Source organism: Brassica napus, chromosome A5 (assembly GCF_020379485.1).
Source record: "Brassica napus cultivar Da-Ae chromosome A5, Da-Ae, whole genome shotgun sequence".
Taxonomy (NCBI): Eukaryota; Viridiplantae; Streptophyta; class Magnoliopsida; order Brassicales; family Brassicaceae; genus Brassica; species Brassica napus.
The window spans coordinates 16,116,575-16,122,574 of NC_063438.1; the positions used below are offsets into that span (position 1 = coordinate 16,116,575).

The 6,000-nt window shown below is 43.6% G+C and overlaps 1 non-coding gene across 1 annotated transcript; it reads left to right on the forward strand.

The window, feature by feature from the left end:
• The first annotated feature begins 3,494 nt into the window (after positions 1 to 3,494).
• Positions 3,495 to 3,600, forward strand: LOC125609684. The gene has a single exon (XR_007339836.1). It is a non-coding gene; the product is annotated as a small nucleolar RNA R71 (small nucleolar RNA).
• Positions 3,601 to 6,000: the final 2,400 nt, after the last annotated feature.

Below are 6,000 nucleotides of genomic sequence, written 5' to 3' on the forward strand. Positions count from 1 at the left end.
GTGGTGTGTCGATCGATGCTGAGGTCGTAGCTTCCTTCTCAAGTTGCTGACGTAAACTCTCAATTTCTGTCCTCATTTCTGCCATACATCTGAAAAGCTCATTGTAGCCTCTATCCAAAGGCTGATGTGTATCTTCCACCAATGTTTTGAGCTCCTCTCCCACTTTCTCCTGAGCTCCACAAATTCCAAACACCATCTCATCGATTTCTTCTTTGGTGTAGAGTTATGGTGCTAGTCTCGTGAGTGTGAAGGATGTGGCATGTTCTGGAATACAGATGTGGCTCTCTTCAAAAAGAGATGCTCTCTCCAGTATTTTCCTGATGTTGTCCTTTGTGACAGGTATCATCTCACCAGCTGCGCTTCGTGCGTGTCCACGCTCATCTCTGTAGACTCCATACTCGTCCCTTTGTTCCCAAGTGAACTTTCTGGCTCCATACATGTCGAAAGCGCGGTTCCCACATTCATACCGTCTATCGATCGACGTCGGTTCATCCATATCGATCGACGTTGGTGTTACCCTGTCGATCAATTTTTACGTTGTACCGTCGATCGATGCTTGCCCTTTTGGTTGGCGTGATAGATTTGTTTGGTCTCTGTTGTGGCGACTCCTGCGTGGTTGTTAGGATCTGTTAGAATGACGTCTGGAGTGCCACGTTGCTGTGAGAATAGGTTGTCAGGTCCATTAGCTACTTGAAGGATGTCTGCTATGTCCTCTCTGGACACTTGTAAAATCCTTCCATCCATTGCACGTGCATTGCCATCTGGGTCGCTGAAAATACCAAATTCATCAGGTGTTAGACAACCGTAATCAATGTTTGCATAATTATTCATTTTAGAGTAGTATCGATCAATGTAGATACAATTACATCGATCGATGGCAGAGTAATTTCTGCAGAACTTGTGTTCTTGAGATGATTGCTCTTCATGGATTTTTCTGTTGATGTAGAAGGAAGAGTGTTCATCTTATTTGCTTGTGTGTTTGCTCTGATTTGTGTAGGTGGTTTCAGAGGTACAAAACTATTTATATAGGTATCTGTAAACCTAGTTAGGGAGGGAATATTCTCCTGCTCCTGAATTTTCGCTGCGGCGCGAATATCTATCGATGTTCCTTTCGGGGTGTCGATCGATGTGAGCGGTTGTTTTGCTGGACGAGGGTGGGAATCGACCGATGTGGAGTGCACAGCGTCGATCGATGTTGGAAACGTGTTGGTGAACTTATGTGTTTCAAGTCTTTCATCTTGCAAACACATTTCTATTGCACGTTCTTTCCAGTAATCCTCATCGTATTCCTCGGTATGTTCCTCATGAGGTGAAGTAATTACAGTGTCAACTGCAAAACTTTCATGGAAACCACTGTCTGCCCAAGTGCCTATGGAATAATCATCATGTCCTCTCCTGGTTGGAGGTTGGAAGGCAAAATGTTGGTAACAATGATTAGGTGAAGCGAAATGGTCAACTGGGTGCATAACATCGAGGGACGTGTTGTTGCAGTCAGCGGTCACCGTTGACTCATTGGAATCGATCGATGGAAATGTTGGGGTGTCGATCGATTCCGAGTACTCTGTTTTGTACTCTGATTCATACCCTGCTCCACAATGGCATGCGCCAATGAAGCCAAGTTCTTTCCCATAATCCACAGAATTAATTACCTTTCTCTTAGGTCGGATGGGGTCGTAGTGGATGTTTGGGTCTATGAGCGTTAGACACAATTTGTTTTTGTTCATGTCACATAAAGCTCCTACTGTAGCTAGGAAAGATCTTCCAAGCAGAAGTGAAGAGTTCAAGTTAAGCTCGATGTCAAAGACATGAAAATCTACAGGGACAAGGGCATTACCAATCAGTACCTCCAGATCTCTTATGATACCTCCTGATCGTTTCTCTGAAAGATCCACGAAGGTGAAGGATTCCGTTGAGGGTTCGATGGTCAAACCAAGCTGGTCTGCCATGATCCTAGGGATACTAACTGATGCTCCTGTGTCACACATCGAATGGGGAAATTCAACACCCTTGACTACGCATGGTATTGCAAACTTTCCAGGATCACTCTTCTTCGTCAATGTGATCCTGTGTTTCATCTTCTCTCTGACTTGATGAAACATTCTCCTAATGTCCTCCTCAGTTACCTTTGTTTCTCTGAAGAACATCCACAACCGGTGTGTGAAGTAAGCTTCATCAAAAGGTTTTTCGATTGGGATTATGAGGACTCGTTTAGTGAAACCATCCATCTCCTTATCGTTAGCTTCCCTCTAAAGGTTTTTAGGAATCTTCTCTTTTCTGTTCCTTAACCTTCTCCCGTCAGATTCTTGTTCTTCTTGAACTGATTCTGGAGAAATATTTAAAGGGTTGGGTTTTGGTTCGGGTGGGTTTGCTAATGGTTTAGGTGGTGGTCTGAGTGCATTGATGTAATCGTTATCGATTGAGGGTAACCGCACTCGGTATGTCAGAGGTGCCTGTCGATAGATGGGAGGTGTGTTGTGACGATCGACGTCGGACTCACTCTGTCGATCGATGGTTGGCTCAACCGATCGATCGATTTTTTCATAGAAAGGGGAGAGTGGGTGAGGATGCTTAGCTGCGAATTCTTCATGAGTTAGAATTCGAACCGCATTGCAATCAGTCGATTTGGCAGACGACGTCGATCGATGACTGGAGTAATCCGTCCATCGATCTTCATCATGGTCTGTCGATCGATGCGAGTTCATCGACATCGGTCGACACCATTGATATCCGCCGAGACTCATGGAGCTTTCGATTTCGAAATCTCCTTCCTCAAGGTTTTCATTTCTCACCACTTGCCAGAATTCATCATCTATGATGGCATTTACGTGGTGTTTTCCTTTGTCGGCTCCTGCCTCTCTAGCAAAGCTTCTTGCCTCTTTATAGTCTCGCCCGTCTGAATTACTTGGGTTTCAGGTTTTTCTCACATGAGTCCCTAAGGTCTCGATTTTGGTGTTCAGATTGTTGTAGGCAGAGTCTATCTTACCGTTGAAATCCACGTTATTTGTTGTTGTCCCAACAGTACTCGATCAAGCATTTCTTCGATCTTGCTTTTCTTTGATCTTGCTGCTGTTGTTGAAGGGTTTTTGAAATTGTGAACTCTGGTTACTTCTTTGGCCATTTCCAAAGAAGTTTCTGTTTCCGCCCTGGTTTCCAAATTTTTTGAAATCCGGTACCTCCGATGTAGTTCACATCTTCTTCTCCTTCTGTATCTGCTACTTCTCCTTCAGCTGAACAAACTTGCTTCCTAAGAAGCTCGTGCACCACATCTAACTTAGCTTTACTTCGTCCATATGTTCCTTCCCGATAGAGGCTACAGACTTCTTCCGTTCAGAGTCAGTGTTTTTGGTGCTGCTGCTGTTAGCAAGGTTTTCATAAGTCTCACAGCTTCCAACGGATTCCGAGTAGTGAAGTTTCCTTCACTCGCCGTATCAAGGGCCATTTGATACTGTAAGGCGAGACCTCGGAAGAAAGTGCTTAGCAGCTGCACTTTGTTAAATCTGTGGTGTGGACAGTCTCGCTGGAAGAACTTAAATTAATCCATGCATCTTTGAAAGACTCTCCAGCCTTCTGCGAGAATGTGGAAATTTTGTTCCGAAGTTCTTCAGCGCGCGCCTCATCAAGAAGTTCGTAAGAAAGCATTCTTAATGTCGCTCCAGGATGTTAAAGATCCTGTGGGTTGCTGCCTAAGCCAGTGCATCACTTCTCCATTCAGCGTGTATCTGAAGAGCTTGCACAGCAGGTAATCTTCGGGGACTCCTTCCATCCGAATGGCAGTGATTAGATCCTCGAACCGTTCCAAATGGTCCATAGGATGCTCGTGCGGTAACCCAGAGTAGGGTATCTGCGACACGAGAGTGTAGTATTGAGGCTTCAGCTTGAGACAGTTGAACTACCACACATAGCAAAGCAATTCATATCAATAGAGAATTAAGAATTCATAGAATAGATGAAAAGGAAATAGAAACAAGGAGTTCCAATCATAAGTGATCTTCTCTCAAATGAACTTGTAACAAACTAGGTCTTGAAAAGAAAAGCTCTCATGCCGTCAAAAACACTGGCAGTATATATTCTACTAGGTTAAAAACTCGTCAGGCCATTTTGGTAATTTGGCTTGCCTTGGTTTTTAAGTCTGCTGAATCTAAAATGTCGCGTCTGGTGTCTCGACATCGATCGATGGTACTTGTGTACATCGATCGATATTAATCTTCATCTGTTGAGGCATTTCCTGATATCGATCGTCAGCACTGATGCGCATCGATCGATTATTCTTCCTCTCGTCGACCTCTAAGTGGTCAGCTCGGGTGAAATGTCCTTTATGCTCCAAAGTCATAGCTTTACTCCGAAATGCACCAGAACCTGAAAACATACCTAGAAGAGTAGAAAACATAGATATATATAGTAGAATAATAATATACTATGGATAAAATGGGTCAAATCCAAGGTATATCAATGCACCACCTGAGACCCCTGATGATTGTATGATGAAGAATACAGAAAGAAAGGATTATAGTCTACAAATTTTTCCTCTAAGACCAGAGATTCAGGCACAAGTGGAAACAGATTCACTTCTTGCAGAAGCTTCTTGAAAAGGAACAAGCTCCAGCCGAATCAGTGAAGCAGATAGACTAGCAGCAATCGACAGAGAGATACATGCATCGATCGACAGAGCCAAGAAGAAACCGTTCGATGTTAACATGCCAACATTGATCGATAGACGTCTAGAATTCGGCAGGAGCACCTTTGACCTTTTTGGAGCCAAAAAATCTAATGGGAAGACAAGGACGAGTATGGAATCTACAGAATGATCAGGGATGTGCAAGAGATATGGATGGGCACATCATCAGTGTGTCCAAGGAGGAGATCAGAAAGCTAATGGAAAGAGCTTCGAGAGATGAGCCAAGCTACATATTCTTCCTGAACATGCTAGCTAATTCACACAGACCAAGCTGTACAAGAGATCTACACCAAGGAAGAGATCAATGAGATGTTCTATGGAGTCTATGGAGCCCAAGAGAAGTATAACAGTAATTTCCAGATGAAGCTTGATGGTGTCCACCCATCCACTGAAAGATACCATCGGTGGTTAACTACATGCATGGAAGAGATGAGGCAAGACATAGCCACAATTCAGCAAGCGAGTGACGCTTCTCGCCATACATCGATCGACAGAAGACAACATTCAGATCCCTAACAACATCGGTTCGAACCATCGCTACCATCGCTTACCAGCATCGATCGACAACAATCCACCACACTCACCTCTGATGAAGTTTCCACAAGATTTTCACTCCAGAGAAGAGATAGATCAGTTGGTAGAAGAGATCTACAGAGCTCTGGACACTACAGAAGAGAGGCTTGATGGGAAATGTGATGACATCTATTTCAATGGATCTTAGCATTAGTGCTTTGACTTCCAAGATTAAAGCTACACAAGGGGAATTGGTGGAGACTCAGGGTTTCATTGCCCGTCGATCAGAAGCATCTGCATCGATCGACAGACGCAACAACATATCGACCGATATTCATAGACAGACATCGGCCGACGAAGCTGCAAACCAAGGCCGTTTAGTACCAAAAATGAAATTAGACATTCTGACACACATTACCATGGAAAGGAGACCTCAGCTGACACTTACACCACACTAGAAGACATCAGTTCACCATGAGAGTCTTGAAGATAGATTGCAGAGGACGGAAAACACAACTGCAACAATGAAGAAAAACTGCGCAGAGGGGATGAAGCAATGAGAGACTTCACTGGTACATGGTTCAACAAGCGCAGAGATAAGATGGACACTTGTTTTCCAGAATATCCAGTTTTCAACACAACCCCAATCACCTCCTAAGTCAAGCTAAATGACTATAACAAAGCGCTGAGAAGGAGGCAACCCACTATTAGGTAATATTTATTTAGTTTTTATTAATATACAATTTATGTTGGTTTTAATTATGGCAGGTCATATTAAAAAAAGAAAGATCCGAGTAGATGATAGCCGTGAG